This window comes from Desmodus rotundus, chromosome 13 (genome assembly GCF_022682495.2).
Source record: "Desmodus rotundus isolate HL8 chromosome 13, HLdesRot8A.1, whole genome shotgun sequence".
Taxonomy (NCBI): domain Eukaryota; kingdom Metazoa; phylum Chordata; class Mammalia; order Chiroptera; family Phyllostomidae; genus Desmodus; species Desmodus rotundus.
The window spans coordinates 14,933,676-14,944,358 of NC_071399.1; the positions used below are offsets into that span (position 1 = coordinate 14,933,676).

At 42.0% G+C, this 10,683-nt stretch overlaps 1 long non-coding RNA gene across 1 annotated transcript; it reads right to left on the reverse strand.

Moving 5' to 3' along the window:
* Nucleotides 1–320: 320 nt before the first annotated feature.
* On the reverse strand, nt 321–10,364 carry LOC139440512 (uncharacterized). The gene is made up of 2 exons (XR_011650741.1): nt 10,275–10,364; nt 321–684 (listed from the first exon to the last, which is right to left on the reverse strand). It is a non-coding gene; the product is annotated as an uncharacterized lncRNA (long non-coding RNA).
* Nucleotides 10,365–10,683: the final 319 nt, after the last annotated feature.

Here is a 10,683-nt window from a genome sequence, read left to right on the forward strand (position 1 = left end):
ACGATCACTTAGAAGAAGGAGGGAAGGAAATACCTAAAAATGCCCTACGCCACGTTTTGCAGTCATTTGCAGTAAGAGAGGCTCTGGGAAACAGCAACTCAAGGCGGGCAAGTTTGGAATGCCGCTAGTGGGAAAACATCAATCACAGGGAATCAGCTTAACAGGAAGACTGAAGTTTTATAGTAAATAGTGCAAATTTTTTCTTAACATTTAATATTGAAAAATAACCAGAGGAATAATAAATATATGGTTACTTTATCTTATATTTCACAAAATTTTGGTTTTTATTGCCTCCGTGTGCTAATGAATGAATGAACAAATCGAATAAAGGAAGTATTTATTATAGGTTTTTGGAACATTGCTTTTCTGACAGAAATGTAGGATAGTCTGATCATACAATTTGCATCTTATGCCTATGTGTGCAATGTGATCATACAGAGGATTATTTCACTTAAAATTTCGAGGACTCCATCGATATTTCATAGGTCGCTTTTAAAACTTCCATGTAGAAATCATATCGTGTCATCATTGGCTCTCTCTTCTTCAATTGTAAATTGATCTTACACTGTCCGATTCTCATTATCAGCGGATATGTATACGATTCAAGCAATTCTCCCAGATCTGTTCTACCAGGGCATCTTTTGCAGGATTTGTGATTTCACTTTGTGATTATTTTCCACGATGCTGTATCGCGTCATCAGTTATTTGCAACATGGGGAAAGAAAATCAGAGACAGTCAACCAACAAATTATGCTATATGACATCCTCTCCCCTCGGCCCCCTTCCCAAGTTGAGAAGTAACTGATTCTAAATTTTTGTGAAAATACAAAGAGCCAAGAATAAATAAGACAATCTTGAGAATAAACAAAGTTAGAGGACTTAACAGAACCTTGTATCAAGACTTATTTTAAAACACTGTGGTCTTGGCACATGAAACAGAATAGGGAGTCCAGAAAGAGACACAGGCACATACAGTTTGATTTAAGACGGCAGTTATTCTCACTGCAATACGGTAAGACAGTCTTTTCAACTGATGGTATATGGAAATCCGTACGGAAAAATCAGTTGGTATCTGGGTACCTATGTAAAAAAATTTGATTTTGGCCCACATCTCATGCATCTCAATGTATAAAAATTGATTCCAGAGACACTGTAGATTTAAATGTGAAAGAACAATAAAGCTTCTCAGAAGATAACATAGGAGACTATCTTCATGACCTCGGGGTAGGCAAGTATTTTTAGTGGTCCACCAAAACCATAAAGAGAAAGATTGATAAAGGGGACTACACTATGATCTAAAAGACACCATTAAGGGAAGGAAAGTCAAACTACAAATGGACAGATGTAGATTTGACAAAGACATACCGAAGAAGTATGTCATCAGATATAAAACGTATATCTAACAACGAATATATAAGGTTATATAAGAAACTCCTACAAAGCGATAAGAAAAACACAGACAACTCAGTAAGAAAATGTCCCAAAGATATAAAAAGAATGGACACTCCCCGAAGGGAATATCCAAATAGTTAACAAACATTCAACAAGGGGTTCAACATCATTAGTCTTTGGGGAAATGCAAACAAAAAAAATGTGGTACCACTACAGATGAAACACAAATGACTAAAATTAAAGGAAAACAGAAGGACTTACAACAAAATACTAGTTTACACCAGGACCAACTAATATGCTCGTATATATACAGCTGATGGGAGTGTAAGTTAGAAAACCGGCCCTTCCTACTAAAACTGGCTACACCTTCTCACCAGTGGTTTGCAGGTCAATGTTTAACACTGTCCATGTGTCATTCCAACACAGAGGCTGAATGGTATTTTTGTTTCTATTAATGAATAAGGCAAAAATGAAACCAAAGGACATGCTTTACCACTTTATTCATTTGTCCATTACGTGAGCAATTCTTTGCTGAATTATATAATAGTTTTCAAGTATTTGAAAAATATTTTCTCAACTTTTGAATGCTATTTACAATGTAATGACTATAGATATGATACAATTTTCTGTTTAGTTTGCATTTTTAACATTTTCTCCATCTTACGTAAGTCTCAATGATCCATAAAACACTAAAGCATACCTTGGTTTTTTAACAATTGCCAATGTTCACGGTGTAAACACTTCCACCATAACCAATGCAATGCTATCAACACGATGTTTCTGAATGCAGAGTTGAGGGGATGCCCAGCAGCTCACCATTATACAGTATTTCTACTCCACATATACAATAAACGCAAATAGGCTTGAGAGCACAGATAATAACAAAATGTAGTAAACAATTAGGAAATGAAGGGTTTTGAACATTTACTACTATTATTTTGAAACAATTGATTTAATTGTAAATTTATATAACTTAACTTTTCATAATGGCTATGTCTAACAACTGGGGTGCAAGCTTCCTAAAGATTTAACAGTGGGTTCTTATAAGCCTGTGCAAGTCTGTGCCAGCACCACAGTTTGTGGCCCAGAAGTTACACTTCCTGACATCCGTGGAAATATGTATGTGTTCTCTAAAAGACACGCACAACAGTTTTTATTGCAGCAGTATTCTTATTGGCCAAATATGAGAAATAACACAAAGGTCCATCCAAGAGAGAATAGAAAAATACATTGCTGCATTTTCATACCACAGGGTATGAGTCAGTAATAAAAGTGAACCAAATCACTGCTTCAGAGCCTCAGCAAACAGAATGGTAACCCGGGTACAAAGAATATATCCTGTCTGATTCCATTTGCATATATTGTTGAAAAAGGCCAAATTAATCTATGGTGATAAAAATCAGAAAAGTTTTTCTTTTCTGGGGTGGAGTAAGGTGCAGAGTGACTGGGAGGTGGCCTTGGAGAAGCTTCTGGAGCTCTGGCAAAACTCGCTTCCTTTTTCTAGTTGTGGCCCCCTGAGTGAATTCACTGCATATAAAGTTGCCAAGCTATGCCTTTAATGCTGGTGTGTATGTCTGTTACAGTTCATAAGAAAGTTTACGTTCAAAACATCACCTGGCAGTGATTGCTCTCACTGCACACGCCCTCCAACAGAGAACGTTGTGCGTTATCCCCTCCTTTCAGGGAAATGAGCTGATCTTAAGACACGTTATTCGATAAAGACGAGGAACAGCTTATCATTGAGTCTCTGGATGAAAGGGAAACATATTCCTGCCCTTACCTGGGGCTATTCTTCCCCAACGGTGAAAAATGCTCTGGTATAAGGACCTATTCTGCTCTAGGAATAAATGTCTGAGAAATGAGACCATATTAAATTAAAGTTCAGGAGAGGTGATAGAAACCACCAAGGAAGAGTCAGGGGTGTAATTTCTCTTGATGTCCTCGGGGAGGCAGAGAGCATGGGAAAGCCCCCTCGGGCTTAGCATACCATCAACACGGGCAGATTTCTCCAGCAAATGCACTAGAGTATTATCGTCTCCTTGTGTAGAATATTCTGATCTTTCAGGAATGGTGATTCTGCCCTTCCAGGTTTTGCCTTTAAGTACTGGGTTGTGAGAGCATTCTGCCCTGGCTGAGGGTTTGGTTTTTTTTGTTTTGTTTTTTGTTTTTTTGAATATATAAATTATTTTCCATAGTGTTTTGGCTCTTCTACTTATAGTGCTGAGAACAAAGTCATACTTCACATAATCATTAAAATGATACAGGACACTGGGGAATGTTAGAGAAGTCAATCTGCCAACTGCATTTTAAACAGTGGAATATTGTACAGGAAATTCTAGAAGGTCATAGTTAAAAGGCATTTGGGTTTAAGTGGAAATAGAACAAAGCACTTGGAATACTGCCTTGTTTTGCGATGGTCATTAAGAGTCATGTGATCCACCCTTTTCTCAACATTAAACTACCGACCATCCTTTCTTTAAAATCTCAGTCTCCCATGTTTCAAAAGATGCTGTATATCAAGAAAATGCACCCTATAAATAATGTATTTGTATTTATTCAAAAAGATAGATGATTGGGAGCAGCTTAAAAATGAGGAAGAAAATTCACCTTGTTCCACTAATGTTAGACAAATAAAACACTTAGTTTTCCCTAACAAATGGTCGAAAAACATTCCCTGCTGAGATTTGCTGAGTATTTACAATCACACTCCATGGAAAGCTAGCCTGTGACCTACTCCTTAAAAAGGAGGTAATCCAACAAGTTCAGGAAACATAGCATTCTCTTTCTCCGAGGGATTCCCTCCACACACTTGCACGTTAAATCCTCTTAGGGATATTAGAGTTAAAAACATAGACAAGAATGTTTTAGTTAATATTTCATTTTTCCAAAGTACCTGATCATGAAACTCCTTTTTCTTATAATAGTCATTAATATCTAGGAATACACTTCGAGGAATAATAGGCTGATATCTCTCAATCTCACTGAGTACACTAAAGTTTACCTAATGCGAAAGAAACTTCAAACTATTTCCTGTGCTACGTACAAGATTGCCTTCCCAGAGGCACACAAGAAGGGGTTTGCTGAATTACTGACGGTGAGGGGTGGGTTCGGGGTCATGGGGCCTATGTAATCTGGGGCAACCTTTAAGGAAAAGGATACAGAATGACCTTGAGAACACAATGCTAAGCTTCCTCTTCAAACTCCCAGCAAGTGAGGTTTCCTGAAACTTAAGTCTTTGTTAGCTTCTGAAAATCCACCTCTGCTTAACATATGGTTGGCTACATGAAATTAAAACAAAAAACAAAAAACTGAGATCAACAGTGGCTTAAGCCAGGTAGGAATGTATTTCCCTCTGGTGTAATAGTGCAGAGGTTCCTTCCATGGTGTTCCTCTGTGTCCCTGCAGGCAGCAGGATTGAGGGAGGGATGAAGAATCGGCGTGCCCTGGACTTTGGGACATGCTCTGCAAAGTGCATCTAGAGCATCTTCTTACAAGGCTTTGGCCAGAATTTAGTTACATGGCCTCCTTTAGCTGCTGAGGAACTTGAGAAAGGAAGCCTCTATTGCAGGTGGTCAGGTACCTCAGGTAAATGTCAAGGGTTCTATTATTGTAGAAGAAGAGGGAAATCAGTATTTGGGCCGCTAGCATCTTCTCTCTTATTCTCCCTCTCTCTCTCTCTCTCTCTCTCTCCCTCATAGCTTTATTGTGGTATAATTGATCTCTCATTAATTTTTTAATGTGCAGATTCAGAGCTTGATTATCTGGCATTACTATTTTGTGCACTGAGGCCCTGATGCCCCTAAGACCATCAGAATAGGCTTATATTCTATGCAGTTTTACAAAATCAAAGGCTTTTTAGGAGAAAATAGAATAGAAAGATCCATGGTCCGCAGGGTTCCCATGCTCTTTATAAGGAAGATACTTCCCACTCATTTCCCTGTGAAGCCCCTGAAGACCTGAGAGCAGAGAGGCAAGGGGCAGGCCTGGGGAGCTGAGAGAAGACCCCAGGGAGCTGCTCCCAATGCTACCCTTCCACCCCCCACCCCGGCATCCGGGGGTCTGGGGAGCTGAGAGGGAGGACTGCAGATGGCTTAGAGAGCCTGACAACTTTCATTTTTCCGGATGGAGGGAAGAAAGAACGTGATTTACTAGAGGAAAATTTAAAACAATGTCCGTACTTGGATTGTTTAGAGGAGAGAAATGAGGTGGAGAATGGTCTGGGAAATTAGAGTAGGCTGATTTCTGACTGTGTCAGCTAATATTCCTATTACAGCCTGGTCTTTCTGCTCCGGAGTCTTTCAATGCTTCAGCCAGCAGTGGAAGGTTCAGGAACCCTCTCTAGGCGGTTGTTTGGCAGGCCGGCCGTGTGCCCTGGCCTGTTGGGGTTGGAACCACACTTGCAGAAGTGCACCCCTGGAACAAAGGGGCCCTTTTGGTTACTTCCAGATCTGAAAAAAATCCCTGCCTTTAAAGATGGGGTAGAGATAATGCGATGCCAACTTCCTATACTCACAATTTTTCTCATTTTATTTTTCCAAACCGAGCCTGAATGGCATGTGGTTGAAACAAATAGGCACTTATAAAAGGGGTCTGTCTGCTCCTTAGAGGTGTTTAGACTTGGTTCCAAGCCGGATGTGGAATAAGCCTGCCCTGCTAAAGCTGAAGGGCACAGGATATGGCCCATAAAGAATCATCGTCACCTCAGTTACCAATGACAGGTCAACACACTCTGTTTGCTGTTGAGTCTGTTAAACTACCTCAGTGAGAAAAGTGTTCTATGATGGAAAAGTTAGGTTAAATCTAAAGAAAATAATTCTTAACCAGTGGAGGCAAAAAAATTGGCAAGGTCTGAACTTCTGGCAATGGCTAAGTGAAAATTAGGGTACATAATTAATAGGTTATATGATATTTTATTCAAATGAAGCACTGTTTTTAAAATATCAAATATAAAAAATATAAAGTCAGGTCATCTGGTATTTTGAATACATGAATGCACGTAGGGTTCTACAATACTGATTAGTTATTCGTATGATGCCTTTTTTATTAATGATTTAGTATGATATGAACTGATATAAAGAGTCAAGTCCCCTCTGGCACATTTAAGTCTGTCCCACTGATAAGATGTATGTTGTCTGTGTGTTTTGTCCAGGACACTGGGGTGGGGACAGGAGCACACAGCAGTGGGTGGCTATTGCTGCTGTGGCAAGTGAATCATCCAGCAGGCAGAGATCCACAAATAAGTCTAATTTACCACATTTTGTAACCAACACTCAAGTACGGCCACCAGCAGTAACAGTAAGCTCCTGTTTTGGTGACATACTGTGTGCCAAATATTATATTATAATTTACTTGATGCAGCTTACTATGATAGGACAAGTCCTTATATAACATATAAGGAAGCCAAATAAGAGAAAGGTAATTAACATGCTCAAGGTCAAAGCCAAAAAGCTGGGGAGCAAGCTTTGAGACTCAGACTGCTAAATCCTTGCTCTGTAAGATGGATTTGGGGCACACCAATGAGGGCTGGACTATTTCTGGTTTGGGCGATTGCTGACTATCTTTTGGAAGTGGTATCCGAGTTAGGTCTTAAAGGATCTGTAAGTTCATAACAGAGTGATGGGGGGGAATAAAGTAATCAAAGACATGAAGTACAGAGGCTGTTTAAGGCACTCAAAAGGAATCTAATTTGGTGGCTGCTAGGTGAGTAGAGGGAGATAAAATGGAGAAGCTGAAGCTACTTGGGAGTCAAATGGAAGTGCGGAGATGACAACTCATGGAGTGAATTGTGCCCAGGACAAAATTCCCAGCTCTGTGGCCTGGTTTCCTCTGGACAATAGAGATCAAATAGAACCCCAAACTCACTTTCCAATTCTGCATCTATGCCTCCCTGTCTGGGAGCCTTGCGTCCGTGCTCCCACTTCCCATCTCTGTCCCCGAGAGAAGTGCACACTTGCCTCCTGCCCATCTCCAGTCCTCCGCTAGCTCCAGTCCATAGTAGAAACGATGGTTTCCTGGTTGGAGAGAACAGGAGACTCTCTCCCTGGGCTCCTTTCGAATGGCTGTGTGTGGAAGGACAAGCCCATGTGAGTGGCTCTACTGCTATTTCCCGTATCCACAGGGTTGGTTCTGCACTTCCGGCTGAGGACCCTGAAGGGGCCTGCTGTCTGGCAGTAAGAACATCTCACATATCCTTCTTGATGTGTTTTGGATACAAAGCAGACTCCCTGATAATCATAGGCTCGGGGACAGGGAAGCAGGAAGCTTTCCTTAGACTGCGTTACCTAAACCTCGCTCTACAGCTTTGTCCTGCATTGGGATTATTGACCCCTTGCCCAGCTGTTAATAAACTGGCAGCTTGTTCTTCTGTTGGTTTTTGTTCTTTGTGAGGATAGATTTCTTGGTTGGAATCTCCATGAAAGAGGGGAAAGGGAAGGAAGGGGAGGGTGAGAAGAGGAGGGAGGAACTGGAATGGGAAGAAGGACAGGAGGGGAGAGGAGGAGAGGAGGGAGGGTTGGGGGTTGATGGAGGGTGGCAAAACTTTCTGACTTCATATTTTTTTAGTTCCATATCCAAAAGAAGGAAAAATAGTTCAAAATTCAATTTAATTTTACAAATACTTATTGGGCACTTCGTACATGTAAGAAACTTCGGAGTGGGTTAAGCAAGGAGAGGAAAGAGATAAACTAGTTTCCCTCAAGGAACTAACGTATAAAATCAAGTGAATTTAGTTTATCACTGAAGTTTAGTAGGAGAATTCACTTCTTCCAATTTAGTGCAAACTCCACAAAATATCAAATGACAAATTGACTCATAAGAGCTCATAGAAGTGAGAACTGGGCGTCTTCCAGGGGGTTATATAAGAAAATACCATTTATAAAAATGAGCTTCTTTTGTAATTTTTCTTGATTCTGGAAGCTTCAATTACCCTTCTCACCTCCGATAACTTTTTAAAACCACGAATTGATTTACCCAACAAATGCCTATTTGAGCAAAGGCCAGTCACTCCCTCAGCCCACAATCCATCACAGATATCAGAAAACAAATGTTCAAAGTAATTATAAACAAAGGAACAAGTAAGAGATTTCCTGGAGCTCACACTTTTTAAATGAGATCTGAGAAAACGCTATTCCAATTGTTAGATTTATCTCCATCTGAGAACATAACCCGTCAGACAGCGTGACACTGGAAAAGTCTTTGCAATGTTCTTTCTCGCAGTTCAATAGCATCTTTGCCACCTCCTGGGCATATTATGCACCTAGACAGAATAAGAACTCCATTCTCTATTGTAGAAAACATCTATAAACTTCTTCAGGCATATCCTTAAATGTTTTGCTGCTTTTCTTATGATAATTATGAGATCGGTTTTTTGTTGGGTAGCTGCAGTGTTCTGTGACTGTTGCCCAATTAATAGTTTCAAGAAGAAACAAAAAACTGGCCCTGGCTAGTGTGGCTCAGTGGATTGAGTACTGACCTGCAAACCGAAAGAAACTAAAAACTGATGATTTTCAAGAGCTACGAGGGAGATTCAAACCTATGCAAGACTATGGGGAACTAAGGTGGGGATGAGCAGAGCATATTTTACTGTGGACTTTTGGACAGTGGGACCCAAGAGATCTCTCACCCACCCTTTTACTCCCCTGACTCCTCTGGGCAGCCAAGGCTCTTTTCACATAGAGAAAACAAGCTCAACACTTATGTGCAACTGTTGTGACTTTTACGCACGTGACTGGGGAAACACATTCAATACTTGTGCAAAGGGACTGAGCAGACCATTGAGCCATGTGAGTTTTCCCAGGCATGCCCTTCCCAGGCAGAGATAAGGGTGACATTTCATCATGCACTTTAGGGAGAGTGTGGCCTTTCGTATTCAAGGTCTTCCCCATCCCTGGAGCATACACAGAGGGAATATTCTGCAACTTTCCTGGGGGCAAATCGATAAGTGCCTAGGACACTGTCGCATTCGGTTCTCACAGGGAGGAAAGGTGGCATTAAAAAGAAGGGAGGATCATCTGCTCTTGCCGTCTGAAAACTCCTACGTTTCAAAGGGTGTCCCTGTACTGACCGGAGTGATGATCTCCAGGGAGCTCCAATTATGCCTTTAGGTAGAGAGATGGAAGGTAGAGAGAATTAGGTTCCTGTCCTCACTGCCTGCCAAGCTACCACCGCCCCCCTCCATTTCTATTCATGGACAGGCGAGGGCCCTGGCACGCCTACCTTATTTCTGCCAGCCACAGAGGAAATGTCAGTATTCATTTCTAGGGCCATTATTTCTTCTCACTAAGATTTTGTACCAAGTGGTTTCGCCATTTTTGAAGACTGAACTGAGGCGTCTCGTGGTCCAGCTCCTCACCCACACCAACCGAGAGCTCATTGTCCCTGACCCTGAAGGAGCGACTCACTTGCTCGGCGATGAGTCAGGCTTGCGTTTAGCTCACTGTCAGCTGTGCACTTGTGACTTTCAGCTGACTCCCTTTTTAAAAGCCTAGTTCTCCTGCAGCGGGTCTCCTCTACTGTTCAGGCTGGGGTGTAACAAAATACCACAGGCCGGGGAGCTTCTAAACAACCAAAACTTATTTCTCACAGTTCTGAAGGCTAGGAAGTCCAAGACTCAGAGACCGGCATGGTCTGTTCTGGTGAGAGCCCTCTTCTTGCTTCACCGGAGCCCCTTCTCCCTGTGTTCTCACGTGGTAGAAAGGGCTAGGGAGCTTCGTGGGGTCTCTTTGATAAGAACACTAATCCCACTCATGGGAGCCCCACCCGCATGACCCAGCACCTCCCAAAGACCCTGCCTTCTAAGGCCACCACAGGGCAGGGGGTGGGGTAATACTTCAACGTGAGACATTGGGGAGGACACAAACATTCAGGTTATCGCGTGTACTGGCCTGTCAGAGACTTTATTTCTTCTCTGGTGCTGTCCTCTCTCCAGTGGCTGGATTTGCTTGTTGTTGACTTTATTTCTCCTCACTTAGCAACCCTTCCACTGTCAATGCCACTGCCTACCCACTCGGGCTCTTTGTGAATATCTGACCCACTCACAGTTGGCCAGTTACTGTTACCAGAGGAACCCTGGTTCTTCTTGCCAACAGTTAAGAATTACAGGTCAGCGAGCCTATTAGTGTGCAGGCAAAGTTCATTAGTAAGTGGGAGAGCATAATAAGGGTGGCCAGAGCAAGGGTGGCCAAAGGCCCAGAGGGCCAGCACCCAGGTAGCCAGATGCTGGGTGGCCAAAAAGGGGTGGCTAGGGCCCCCAAACCACCATGTGGCAAGAGAGTCACGAGCCAAGAGAAGAGG